This window comes from Electrophorus electricus, chromosome 1 (assembly GCF_041902795.1).
Source record: "Electrophorus electricus isolate QZ-2024a chromosome 1, ASM4190279v1, whole genome shotgun sequence".
NCBI classification, from domain to species: Eukaryota; Metazoa; Chordata; class Actinopteri; order Gymnotiformes; family Gymnotidae; genus Electrophorus; species Electrophorus electricus.
The window spans coordinates 22887662-22902697 of NC_137497.1; the positions used below are offsets into that span (position 1 = coordinate 22887662).

Consider the following 15036-nt stretch of genomic DNA (forward strand, 5'->3'; position numbering starts at 1 on the left):
TATTTATGTGACCTACAGGACATTGTTGTGCTGCGCTTAACATTACACAGCACAATATAGCAACTTAGATTTCCAGATGAAATTTTTTTTTTACTAACGGACCTTGAGGGGAGGAGAGTCTGCCAGTCTCTCTCTCTCACATGCACACACACGCACGCAATTTCATTTTTCCATGTTTTTACAGTAAAGGTTCACAGACCCAGTACTGCCGCTTGCCTCGTGATGTTAACAGTGCCAGAACAAAACGCAGCATCACAGCGAGTAGACGGAATTGTCGGGGTACACAAGCTGGCTTGGTATTGTGAAACAGTGCGGTTGTGCACAGCTGGATCTCTTGAGTTGTCGCGTATTTGTTCACTGAACGTATGGATGGACAGGTAGCTAGCTCACGTTAGTTGTAGGAACTAACCACAGCTTAGCTTGCTCTAGCTAGAAGTGTCCAATACAGCGATACGCTGTATAATGATCCCATAAACTAAACTTCATATCATTTTAAGCAACGGATCATCCAGCATATTGCAGAGAGGAAGAGCATGTTAAAGCAATGAAAAAAAGAAAGCAAAAACATGAAGGCATTGTGTAAGGCATTGTTTTATCGCTTCGACAAGAGCTTAATCGGGTGATTGTGTCTGTAGCCACGCTGTCGATGTATTGCATAAAGGCGCATTTTTCGCCGCTTTCATCGCTTACGGCCATACCACTCTGAACACGCCCGATCTCGTCCGATCTCGGAAGCTAAGCAGGGTCGGGCCTGGTTAGTACTTGGATGGGAGACCGCCTGGGAATACCAGGTGCTGTAAGCTTTTCTTCTTAGCTATGTTTCTTTTCATTTTTGCCTCTTTTCACGTACAACGTGGCTTCATTTCTTTAGGGTTTTATTTTATGCTTTCTTTCTTGCTTTTAGGTTTAGAACTGTAGCATTTTGGAACTTAGTAAGTGCACCGGGTTCTCATAAACGTATGTATGTTTGTCTTATCAATTTCACCAAAACAACTCCATGTTTCTTTACTTTTACATCTTTCTCTTACCTTCATGTATTATGCCGTTTGTGTGTGCGAACACTTTCGGAGCAATTATCTAGGTGCGTTGGACCGCACGCCACTCAAAGCTTTTATTAACGGAACTGGAGGTTGGTTGCGTCGAGTTCAACTCCGTCCAATCATTTTGGGATTAGAACATGGTTTTACTCTTGAATCCCTTTCGACATTATTTGTGCTATGTACATTTTAATGGGTGTTGTTTTGGGAAGGGATAGACTAATTTTAGTTACTGCAGCCTTTCTTTCGTTTGCTAACTATATTCATTCTGTTCCTTCTACCAGGGGAGCCAAGTCTGTCTCTCACTCATACATACACACACATACACACACACACATTAACAAGCAATTGATTTTTTACATGTTTATATATCATCACAGGTACAGAGATATTATTTTTTATTTTATGTTTCTTTTGAAAATGTTAGTTTGCTAATCGCAATGTAATGAAATCTTGTATCCTGTGGAAAAGCACAGTGGAAAAAAATATTATTTCTTAATAAAAGTGAATAAAGTCACCACAGTATTCATAAGCATAACCATTTTTCCCATCTTTGAAAAACACTGCAACAGTCTTAAAAACATCTCAACATAAACATCTCATGTCCTATTTGGTTTATTTAAACATTGACTGAAATCAACCTGTTTTTTGACACTAGTAGACCTCCAAAACCATTACCTACACATCAAAAACAGATTAGATGAATGAATGAACCACACAAAATCATATTAAGGTGTTTTTATTTCTATTGTTGGCAGTGACTATTCCCATGCTGTCACTGGTGCAAAACAGCCAAGAGATCCATCACAAATAGTTGAAATGACAATAAAGGTTTAGCCAGCAGGGGGGTTTGTGTGCACATGAAGCCTCCAGATATGAACCTTTTTTTGAACCAATTGGATGGAAAGCTTCAAGGATTCATCTGGCAATCACTACAAAAACAAACAAAAATGTTTTAGAAAATAGAATTTAGCATTTACAAGTTACAAGTTCAATAAAAGAAAATCAGCAATCATAAATTCTCCAAAATAAGTCAACATCAAAACTCCACTCTTGAAATTTCCTTTGGAAACTAATACAAGGAAAAACAGGAAATTGGGTGATGTCACTTCCTGTCTTTAAGCAGGACAATTCCCCATAAAGCTCCCCTTCAAAGACAACATGGAAGACTCTCCACAAAAAAATCACAGGTAAGTTCATTTTTTCTTAATATACTTTTGTTTTACCTACTTTGTTAAAATATACAAACTTTTCTGTGTTAATCCTGTGTTTTAATTTACATACATATATAAATATATATACACACAGCATATGTGCATTTCAAACCCACAGTCCATGAACACACTGTGGTGGAGGGTAACTATCACAAGACATTACACTCATACTGTGTGCATCTGCGCCTGTGTCACTCCACCACACAGAAAACAGCATGAAAAACCTTTCCCAGTTTCCAAAGATTTCCAACTTTAATGTGTTGATTTGTACAGAGACTTCTACATGTGTAACTTGTAGAACAGCGTGTATCATATGTACAGAAATAAACTGCAGCTGAAGAGTCCTTTAGCATCATTTATTGTGCATGTGTTTTTTTGGGGGACTTCTCACTGGTGCTCACAATTTATTATTACATGGGTAGTACACACACACACACACACACACACACACACACACACACACACACACACGCACACACATACTAACAAGCAATTTTTACATGTTTATATGTCATCAAAGGTACAGAGATATTATTGTTTATTTTATGTTTCTTTTGAAAATGTTACTTTGCTAATCGCAATGTCATGAAATCTTGTATCCTGTGTAAAAACCCCAGCTGCTGTGGTTGCTATGGTGACAGCGATGCTTGTTAATGTTAGCGCAGATCTTTTCGACATGTTATTATGTTGTTTTTTGTTGTTGTGATTTTCTATCTTTCATTGGTTAAATGATAGAATATGGGTTTTCTGGTTAAGTTTCACTTTCTAAATGTTTACTCGATTTGTAATCAACTCGTTATTTTTAGTATTTTAACATGCTGTTTGTAGTGGTTGATCATTCCTGTTCATATTTGTTATTATGACATTAGGCTACTTACGTTATTTATGTGACCTACAGGACATTGTTGTGCTGCGCTTAACATTACACAGCACAATATAGCAACTTAGATTTCCAGATGAAATTTTTTTTTTACTAACGGACCTTGAGGGGAGGAGAGTCTGCCAGTCTCTCTCTCTCACATGCACACACACGCACGCAATTTCATTTTTCCATGTTTTTACAGTAAAGGTTCACAGACCCAGTACTGCCGCTTGCCTCGTGATGTTAACAGTGCCAGAACAAAACGCAGCATCACAGCGAGTAGACAGAATTGTCGGGGTACACAAGCTGGCTTGGTATTGTGAAACAGTGCGGTTGTGCACAGCTGGAGCTCTTGAGTTGTCGCGTATTTGTTCACTGAACGTATGGATGGACAGGTAGCTAGCTCACGTTAGTTGTAGGAACTAACCACAGCTTAGCTTGCTCTAGCTAGAAGTGTCCAATACAGCGATACGCTGTATAATGATCCCATAAACTAAACTTCATATCATTTTAAGCAACGGATCATCCAGCATATTGCAGAGAGGAAGAGCATGTTAAAGCAATGAAAAAAAGAAAGCAAAAACATGAAGGCATTGTGTAAGGCATTGTTTTATCGCTTCGACAAGAGCTTAATCGGGTGATTGTGTCTGTAGCCACGCTGTCGATGTATTGCATAAAGGCGCATTTTTCGCCGCTTTCATCGCTTACGGCCATACCACTCTGAACACGCCCGATCTCGTCCGATCTCGGAAGCTAAGCAGGGTCGGGCCTGGTTAGTACTTGGATGGGAGACCGCCTGGGAATACCAGGTGCTGTAAGCTTTTCTTCTTAGCTATGTTTCTTTTCATTTTTGCCTCTTTTCACGTACAACGTGGCTTCATTTCTTTAGGGTTTTATTTTATGCTTTCTTTCTTGCTTTTAGGTTTAGAACTGTAGCATTTTGGAACTTAGTAAGTGCACCGGGTTCTCATAAACGTATGTATGTTTGTCTTATCAATTTCACCAAAACAACTCCATGTTTCTTTACTTTTACATCTTTCTCTTACCTTCATGTATTATGCCGTTTGTGTGTGCGAACACTTTCGGAGCAATTATCTAGGTGCGTTGGACCGCAAGCCACTCAAAGCTTTTATTAACGGAACTGGAGGTTGGTTGCGTCGAGTTCAACTCCGTCCAATCATTTTGGGATTAGAACATGGTTTTACTCTTGAATCCCTTTCGACATTATATGTGCTATGTACATTTTAATGGGTGTTGTTTTGGGAAGGGATAGACTAATTTTAGTTACTGCAGCCTTTCTTTCGTTTGCTAACTATATTCATTCTGTTCCTTCTACCAGGGGAGCCAAGTCTGTCTCTCACTCATACATACACACACATACACACATACACACACACACATTAACAAGCAATTGATTTTTTACATGTTTATATATCATCACAGGTACAGAGATATTATTTTTTATTTTATGTTTCTTTTGAAAATGTTAGTTTGCTAATCGCAATGTAATGAAATCTTGTATCCTGTGGAAAAGCACAGTGGAAAAAAATATTATTTCTTAATAAAAGTGAATAAAGTCACCACAGTATTCATAAGCATAACCATTTTTCCCATCTTTGAAAAACACTGCAACAGTCTTAAAAACATCTCAACATAAACATCTCATGTCCTATTTGGTTTATTTAAACATTGACTGAAATCAACCTGTTTTTTGACACTAGTAGACCTCCAAAACCATTACCTACACATCAAAAACAGATTAGATGAATGAATGAACCACACAAAATCATATTAAGGTGTTTTTATTTCTATTGTTGGCAGTGACTATTCCCATGCTGTCACTGGTGCAAAACAGCCAAGAGATCCATCACAAATAGTTGAAATGACAATAAAGGTTTAGCCAGCAGGGGGGTTTGTGTGCACATGAAGCCTCCAGATATGAACCTTTTTTTGAACCAATTGGATGGAAAGCTTCAAGGATTCATCTGGCAATCACTACAAAAACAAACAAAAATGTTTTAGAAAATAGAATTTAGCATTTACAAGTTACAAGTTCAATAAAAGAAAATCAGCAATCATAAATTCTCCAAAATAAGTCAACATCAAAACTCCACTCTTGAAATTTCCTTTGGAAACTAATACAAGGAAAAACAGGAAATTGGGTGATGTCACTTCCTGTCTTTAAGCAGGACAATTCCCCATAAAGCTCCCCTTCAAAGACAACATGGAAGACTCTCCACAAAAAAATCACAGGTAAGTTCATTTTTTCTTAATATACTTTTGTTTTACCTACTTTGTTAAAATATACAAACTTTTCTGTGTTAATCCTGTGTTTTAATTTACATACATATATAAATATATATACACACAGCATATGTGCATTTCAAACCCACAGTCCATGAACACACTGTGGTGGAGGGTAACTATCACAAGACATTACACTCATACTGTGTGCATCTGCGCCTGTGTCACTCCACCACACAGAAAACAGCATGAAAAACCTTTCCCAGTTTCCAAAGATTTCCAACTTTAATGTGTTGATTTGTACAGAGACTTCTACATGTGTAACTTGTAGAACAGCGTGTATCATATGTACAGAAATAAACTGCAGCTGAAGAGTCCTTTAGCATGATTTATTGTGCATGTGTTTTTTTTGGGGACTTCTCACTGGTGCTCAGAATTTATTATTACATGGGTAGTACACACACACACACACACACACACACACATACTAACAAGCAATTTTTACATGTTTATATGTCATCAAAGGTACAGAGATATTATTGTTTATTTTATGTTTCTTTTGAAAATGTTACTTTGCTAATCGCAATGTCATGAAATCTTGTATCCTGTGTAAAAACCCCAGCTGCTGTGGTTGCTATGGTGACAGCGATGCTTGTTAATGTTAGCGCAGATCTTTTCGACATGTTATTATGTTGTTTTTTGTTGTTGTGATTTTCTATCTTTCATTGGTTAAATGATAGAATATGGGTTTTCTGGTTAAGTTTCACTTTCTAAATGTTTACTCGATTTGTAATCAACTCGTTATTTTTAGTATTTTAACATGCTGTTTGTAGTGGTTGATCATTCCTGTTCATATTTGTTATTATGACATTAGGCTACTTACGTTATTTATGTGACCTACAGGACATTGTTGTGCTGCGCTTAACATTACACAGCACAATATAGCAACTTAGATTTCCAGATGAAATTTTTTTTTTACTAACGGACCTTGAGGGGAGGAGAGTCTGCCAGTCTCTCTCTCTCACATGCACACACACGCACGCAATTTCATTTTTCCATGTTTTTACAGTAAAGGTTCACAGACCCAGTACTGCCGCTTGCCTCGTGATGTTAACAGTGCCAGAACAAAACGCAGCATCACAGCGAGTAGACAGAATTGTCGGGGTACACAAGCTGGCTTGGTATTGTGAAACAGTGCGGTTGTGCACAGCTGGAGCTCTTGAGTTGTCGCGTATTTGTTCACTGAACGTATGGATGGACAGGTAGCTAGCTCACGTTAGTTGTAGGAACTAACCACAGCTTAGCTTGCTCTAGCTAGAAGTGTCCAATACAGCGATACGCTGTATAATGATCCCATAAACTAAACTTCATATCATTTTAAGCAACGGATCATCCAGCATATTGCAGAGAGGAAGAGCATGTTAAAGCAATGAAAAAAAGAAAGCAAAAACATGAAGGCATTGTGTAAGGCATTGTTTTATCGCTTCGACAAGAGCTTAATCGGGTGATTGTGTCTGTAGCCACGCTGTCGATGTATTGCATAAAGGCGCATTTTTCGCCGCTTTCATCGCTTACGGCCATACCACTCTGAACACGCCCGATCTCGTCCGATCTCGGAAGCTAAGCAGGGTCGGGCCTGGTTAGTACTTGGATGGGAGACCGCCTGGGAATACCAGGTGCTGTAAGCTTTTCTTCTTAGCTATGTTTCTTTTCATTTTTGCCTCTTTTCACGTACAACGTGGCTTCATTTCTTTAGGGTTTTATTTTATGCTTTCTTTCTTGCTTTTAGGTTTAGAACTGTAGCATTTTGGAACTTAGTAAGTGCACCGGGTTCTCATAAACGTATGTATGTTTGTCTTATCAATTTCACCAAAACAACTCCATGTTTCTTTACTTTTACATCTTTCTCTTACCTTCATGTATTATGCCGTTTGTGTGTGCGAACACTTTCGGAGCAATTATCTAGGTGCGTTGGACCGCAAGCCACTCAAAGCTTTTATTAACGGAACTGGAGGTTGGTTGCGTCGAGTTCAACTCCGTCCAATCATTTTGGGATTAGAACATGGTTTTACTCTTGAATCCCTTTCGACATTATATGTGCTATGTACATTTTAATGGGTGTTGTTTTGGGAAGGGATAGACTAATTTTAGTTACTGCAGCCTTTCTTTCGTTTGCTAACTATATTCATTCTGTTCCTTCTACCAGGGGAGCCAAGTCTGTCTCTCACTCATACATACACACACATACACACATACACACACACACATTAACAAGCAATTGATTTTTTACATGTTTATATATCATCACAGGTACAGAGATATTATTTTTTATTTTATGTTTCTTTTGAAAATGTTAGTTTGCTAATCGCAATGTAATGAAATCTTGTATCCTGTGGAAAAGCACAGTGGAAAAAAATATTATTTCTTAATAAAAGTGAATAAAGTCACCACAGTATTCATAAGCATAACCATTTTTCCCATCTTTGAAAAACACTGCAACAGTCTTAAAAACATCTCAACATAAACATCTCATGTCCTATTTGGTTTATTTAAACATTGACTGAAATCAACCTGTTTTTTGACACTAGTAGACCTCCAAAACCATTACCTACACATCAAAAACAGATTAGATGAATGAATGAACCACACAAAATCATATTAAGGTGTTTTTATTTCTATTGTTGGCAGTGACTATTCCCATGCTGTCACTGGTGCAAAACAGCCAAGAGATCCATCACAAATAGTTGAAATGACAATAAAGGTTTAGCCAGCAGGGGGGTTTGTGTGCACATGAAGCCTCCAGATATGAACCTTTTTTTGAACCAATTGGATGGAAAGCTTCAAGGATTCATCTGGCAATCACTACAAAAACAAACAAAAATGTTTTAGAAAATAGAATTTAGCATTTACAAGTTACAAGTTCAATAAAAGAAAATCAGCAATCATAAATTCTCCAAAATAAGTCAACATCAAAACTCCACTCTTGAAATTTCCTTTGGAAACTAATACAAGGAAAAACAGGAAATTGGGTGATGTCACTTCCTGTCTTTAAGCAGGACAATTCCCCATAAAGCTCCCCTTCAAAGACAACATGGAAGACTCTCCACAAAAAAATCACAGGTAAGTTCATTTTTTCTTAATATACTTTTGTTTTACCTACTTTGTTAAAATATACAAACTTTTCTGTGTTAATCCTGTGTTTTAATTTACATACATATATAAATATATATACACACAGCATATGTGCATTTCAAACCCACAGTCCATGAACACACTGTGGTGGAGGGTAACTATCACAAGACATTACACTCATACTGTGTGCATCTGCGCCTGTGTCACTCCACCACACAGAAAACAGCATGAAAAACCTTTCCCAGTTTCCAAAGATTTCCAACTTTAATGTGTTGATTTGTACAGAGACTTCTACATGTGTAACTTGTAGAACAGCGTGTATCATATGTACAGAAATAAACTGCAGCTGAAGAGTCCTTTAGCATCATTTATTGTGCATGTGTTTTTTTGGGGGACTTCTCACTGGTGCTCACAATTTATTATTACATGGGTAGTACACACACACACACACACACACACACACACACACACACACACACACACGCACACACATACTAACAAGCAATTTTTACATGTTTATATGTCATCAAAGGTACAGAGATATTATTGTTTATTTTATGTTTCTTTTGAAAATGTTACTTTGCTAATCGCAATGTCATGAAATCTTGTATCCTGTGTAAAAACCCCAGCTGCTGTGGTTGCTATGGTGACAGCGATGCTTGTTAATGTTAGCGCAGATCTTTTCGACATGTTATTATGTTGTTTTTTGTTGTTGTGATTTTCTATCTTTCATTGGTTAAATGATAGAATATGGGTTTTCTGGTTAAGTTTCACTTTCTAAATGTTTACTCGATTTGTAATCAACTCGTTATTTTTAGTATTTTAACATGCTGTTTGTAGTGGTTGATCATTCCTGTTCATATTTGTTATTATGACATTAGGCTACTTACGTTATTTATGTGACCTACAGGACATTGTTGTGCTGCGCTTAACATTACACAGCACAATATAGCAACTTAGATTTCCAGATGAAATTTTTTTTTTACTAACGGACCTTGAGGGGAGGAGAGTCTGCCAGTCTCTCTCTCTCACATGCACACACACGCACGCAATTTCATTTTTCCATGTTTTTACAGTAAAGGTTCACAGACCCAGTACTGCCGCTTGCCTCGTGATGTTAACAGTGCCAGAACAAAACGCAGCATCACAGCGAGTAGACAGAATTGTCGGGGTACACAAGCTGGCTTGGTATTGTGAAACAGTGCGGTTGTGCACAGCTGGAGCTCTTGAGTTGTCGCGTATTTGTTCACTGAACGTATGGATGGACAGGTAGCTAGCTCACGTTAGTTGTAGGAACTAACCACAGCTTAGCTTGCTCTAGCTAGAAGTGTCCAATACAGCGATACGCTGTATAATGATCCCATAAACTAAACTTCATATCATTTTAAGCAACGGATCATCCAGCATATTGCAGAGAGGAAGAGCATGTTAAAGCAATGAAAAAAAGAAAGCAAAAACATGAAGGCATTGTGTAAGGCATTGTTTTATCGCTTCGACAAGAGCTTAATCGGGTGATTGTGTCTGTAGCCACGCTGTCGATGTATTGCATAAAGGCGCATTTTTCGCCGCTTTCATCGCTTACGGCCATACCACTCTGAACACGCCCGATCTCGTCCGATCTCGGAAGCTAAGCAGGGTCGGGCCTGGTTAGTACTTGGATGGGAGACCGCCTGGGAATACCAGGTGCTGTAAGCTTTTCTTCTTAGCTATGTTTCTTTTCATTTTTGCCTCTTTTCACGTACAACGTGGCTTCATTTCTTTAGGGTTTTATTTTATGCTTTCTTTCTTGCTTTTAGGTTTAGAACTGTAGCATTTTGGAACTTAGTAAGTGCACCGGGTTCTCATAAACGTATGTATGTTTGTCTTATCAATTTCACCAAAACAACTCCATGTTTCTTTACTTTTACATCTTTCTCTTACCTTCATGTATTATGCCGTTTGTGTGTGCGAACACTTTCGGAGCAATTATCTAGGTGCGTTGGACCGCAAGCCACTCAAAGCTTTTATTAACGGAACTGGAGGTTGGTTGCGTCGAGTTCAACTCCGTCCAATCATTTTGGGATTAGAACATGGTTTTACTCTTGAATCCCTTTCGACATTATATGTGCTATGTACATTTTAATGGGTGTTGTTTTGGGAAGGGATAGACTAATTTTAGTTACTGCAGCCTTTCTTTCGTTTGCTAACTATATTCATTCTGTTCCTTCTACCAGGGGAGCCAAGTCTGTCTCTCACTCATACATACACACACATACACACATACACACACACACATTAACAAGCAATTGATTTTTTACATGTTTATATATCATCACAGGTACAGAGATATTATTTTTTATTTTATGTTTCTTTTGAAAATGTTAGTTTGCTAATCGCAATGTAATGAAATCTTGTATCCTGTGGAAAAGCACAGTGGAAAAAAATATTATTTCTTAATAAAAGTGAATAAAGTCACCACAGTATTCATAAGCATAACCATTTTTCCCATCTTTGAAAAACACTGCAACAGTCTTAAAAACATCTCAACATAAACATCTCATGTCCTATTTGGTTTATTTAAACATTGACTGAAATCAACCTGTTTTTTGACACTAGTAGACCTCCAAAACCATTACCTACACATCAAAAACAGATTAGATGAATGAATGAACCACACAAAATCATATTAAGGTGTTTTTATTTCTATTGTTGGCAGTGACTATTCCCATGCTGTCACTGGTGCAAAACAGCCAAGAGATCCATCACAAATAGTTGAAATGACAATAAAGGTTTAGCCAGCTGGGGGGTTTGTGTGCACATGAAGCCTCCAGATATGAACCTTTTTTTGAACCAATTGGATGGAAAGCTTCAAGGATTCATCTGGCAATCACTACAAAAACAAACAAAAATGTTTTAGAAAATAGAATTTAGCATTTACAAGTTACAAGTTCAATAAAAGAAAATCAGCAATCATAAATTCTCCAAAATAAGTCAACATCAAAACTCCACTCTTGAAATTTCCTTTGGAAACTAATACAAGGAAAAACAGGAAATTGGGTGATGTCACTTCCTGTCTTTAAGCAGGACAATTCCCCATAAAGCTCCCCTTCAAAGACAACATGGAAGACTCTCCACAAAAAAATCACAGGTAAGTTCATTTTTTCTTAATATACTTTTGTTTTACCTACTTTGTTAAAATATACAAACTTTTCTGTGTTAATCCTGTGTTTTAATTTACATACATATATAAATATATATACACACAGCATATGTGCATTTCAAACCCACAGTCCATGAACACACTGTGGTGGAGGGTAACTATCACAAGACATTACACTCATACTGTGTGCATCTGCGCCTGTGTCACTCCACCACACAGAAAACAGCATGAAAAACCTTTCCCAGTTTCCAAAGATTTCCAACTTTAATGTGTTGATTTGTACAGAGACTTCTACATGTGTAACTTGTAGAACAGCGTGTATCATATGTACAGAAATAAACTGCAGCTGAAGAGTCCTTTAGCATCATTTATTGTGCATGTGTTTTTTTGGGGGACTTCTCACTGGTGCTCACAATTTATTATTACATGGGTAGTACACACACACACACACACACACACACACACACACACACACACACGCACACACATACTAACAAGCAATTTTTACATGTTTATATGTCATCAAAGGTACAGAGATATTATTGTTTATTTTATGTTTCTTTTGAAAATGTTACTTTGCTAATCGCAATGTCATGAAATCTTGTATCCTGTGTAAAAACCCCAGCTGCTGTGGTTGCTATGGTGACAGCGATGCTTGTTAATGTTAGCGCAGATCTTTTCGACATGTTATTATGTTGTTTTTTGTTGTTGTGATTTTCTATCTTTCATTGGTTAAATGATAGAATATGGGTTTTCTGGTTAAGTTTCACTTTCTAAATGTTTACTCGATTTGTAATCAACTCGTTATTTTTAGTATTTTAACATGCTGTTTGTAGTGGTTGATCATTCCTGTTCATATTTGTTATTATGACATTAGGCTACTTACGTTATTTATGTGACCTACAGGACATTGTTGTGCTGCGCTTAACATTACACAGCACAATATAGCAACTTAGATTTCCAGATGAAATTTTTTTTTTACTAACGGACCTTGAGGGGAGGAGAGTCTGCCAGTCTCTCTCTCTCACATGCACACACACGCACGCAATTTCATTTTTCCATGTTTTTACAGTAAAGGTTCACAGACCCAGTACTGCCGCTTGCCTCGTGATGTTAACAGTGCCAGAACAAAACGCAGCATCACAGCGAGTAGACAGAATTGTCGGGGTACACAAGCTGGCTTGGTATTGTGAAACAGTGCGGTTGTGCACAGCTGGAGCTCTTGAGTTGTCGCGTATTTGTTCACTGAACGTATGGATGGACAGGTAGCTAGCTCACGTTAGTTGTAGGAACTAACCACAGCTTAGCTTGCTCTAGCTAGAAGTGTCCAATACAGCGATACGCTGTATAATGATCCCATAAACTAAACTTCATATCATTTTAAGCAACGGATCATCCAGCATATTGCAGAGAGGAAGAGCATGTTAAAGCAATGAAAAAAAGAAAGCAAAAACATGAAGGCATTGTGTAAGGCATTGTTTTATCGCTTCGACAAGAGCTTAATCGGGTGATTGTGTCTGTAGCCACGCTGTCGATGTATTGCATAAAGGCGCATTTTTCGCCGCTTTCATCGCTTACGGCCATACCACTCTGAACACGCCCGATCTCGTCCGATCTCGGAAGCTAAGCAGGGTCGGGCCTGGTTAGTACTTGGATGGGAGACCGCCTGGGAATACCAGGTGCTGTAAGCTTTTCTTCTTAGCTATGTTTCTTTTCATTTTTGCCTCTTTTCACGTACAACGTGGCTTCATTTCTTTAGGGTTTTATTTTATGCTTTCTTTCTTGCTTTTAGGTTTAGAACTGTAGCATTTTGGAACTTAGTAAGTGCACCGGGTTCTCATAAACGTATGTATGTTTGTCTTATCAATTTCACCAAAACAACTCCATGTTTCTTTACTTTTACATCTTTCTCTTACCTTCATGTATTATGCCGTTTGTGTGTGCGAACACTTTCGGAGCAATTATCTAGGTGCGTTGGACCGCACGCCACTCAAAGCTTTTATTAACGGAACTGGAGGTTGGTTGCGTCGAGTTCAACTCCGTCCAATCATTTTGGGATTAGAACATGGTTTTACTCTTGAATCCCTTTCGACATTATTTGTGCTATGTACATTTTAATGGGTGTTGTTTTGGGAAGGGATAGACTAATTTTAGTTACTGCAGCCTTTCTTTCGTTTGCTAACTATATTCATTCTGTTCCTTCTACCAGGGGAGCCAAGTCTGTCTCTCACTCATACATACACACACATACACACACACACATTAACAAGCAATTGATTTTTTACATGTTTATATATCATCACAGGTACAGAGATATTATTTTTTATTTTATGTTTCTTTTGAAAATGTTAGTTTGCTAATCGCAATGTAATGAAATCTTGTATCCTGTGGAAAAGCACAGTGGAAAAAAATATTATTTCTTAATAAAAGTGAATAAAGTCACCACAGTATTCATAAGCATAACCATTTTTCCCATCTTTGAAAAACACTGCAACAGTCTTAAAAACATCTCAACATAAACATCTCATGTCCTATTTGGTTTATTTAAACATTGACTGAAATCAACCTGTTTTTTGACACTAGTAGACCTCCAAAACCATTACCTACACATCAAAAACAGATTAGATGAATGAATGAACCACACAAAATCATATTAAGGTGTTTTTATTTCTATTGTTGGCAGTGACTATTCCCATGCTGTCACTGGTGCAAAACAGCCAAGAGATCCATCACAAATAGTTGAAATGACAATAAAGGTTTAGCCAGCAGGGGGGTTTGTGTGCACATGAAGCCTCCAGATATGAACCTTTTTTTGAACCAATTGGATGGAAAGCTTCAAGGATTCATCTGGCAATCACTACAAAAACAAACAAAAATGTTTTAGAAAATAGAATTTAGCATTTACAAGTTACAAGTTCAATAAAAGAAAATCAGCAATCATAAATTCTCCAAAATAAGTCAACATCAAAACTCCACTCTTGAAATTTCCTTTGGAAACTAATACAAGGAAAAACAGGAAATTGGGTGATGTCACTTCCTGTCTTTAAGCAGGACAATTCCCCATAAAGCTCCCCTTCAAAGACAACATGGAAGACTCTCCACAAAAAAATCACAGGTAAGTTCATTTTTTCTTAATATACTTTTGTTTTACCTACTTTGTTAAAATATACAAACTTTTCTGTGTTAATCCTGTGTTTTAATTTACATACATATATAAATATATATACACACAGCATATGTGCATTTCAAACCCACAGTCCATGAACACACTGTGGTGGAGGGTAACTATCACAAGACATTACACTCATACTGTGTGCATCTGCGCCTGTGTCACTCCACCACACAGAAAACAGCATGAAAAACCTTTCCCAGTTTCCAAAGATTTCCAACTTTAATGTGTTGATTTGT

At 37.5% G+C, this 15036-nt stretch overlaps 5 non-coding genes across 5 annotated transcripts; all 5 read left to right on the forward strand.

The window, feature by feature from the left end:
- Positions 1–684: 684 nt before the first annotated feature.
- Positions 685–803, forward strand: LOC145659745 (5S ribosomal RNA). The gene has a single exon (XR_014125868.1). It is a non-coding gene; the product is annotated as a 5S ribosomal RNA (ribosomal RNA).
- A 3012-nt stretch (positions 804–3815) lies between these two features.
- On the forward strand, positions 3816–3934 carry LOC145659746 (5S ribosomal RNA). Its single transcript, XR_014125869.1, has one exon. It is a non-coding gene; the product is annotated as a 5S ribosomal RNA (ribosomal RNA).
- A 2992-nt stretch (positions 3935–6926) lies between these two features.
- On the forward strand, positions 6927–7045 carry LOC145659747 (5S ribosomal RNA). Its single transcript, XR_014125871.1, has one exon. It is a non-coding gene; the product is annotated as a 5S ribosomal RNA (ribosomal RNA).
- A 3020-nt stretch (positions 7046–10065) lies between these two features.
- Positions 10066–10184, forward strand: LOC145659748 (5S ribosomal RNA). Its single transcript, XR_014125873.1, has one exon. It is a non-coding gene; the product is annotated as a 5S ribosomal RNA (ribosomal RNA).
- Positions 10185–13200: 3016 nt separating this feature from the next.
- Positions 13201–13319, forward strand: LOC145659749 (5S ribosomal RNA). The gene has a single exon (XR_014125874.1). It is a non-coding gene; the product is annotated as a 5S ribosomal RNA (ribosomal RNA).
- Positions 13320–15036: the final 1717 nt, after the last annotated feature.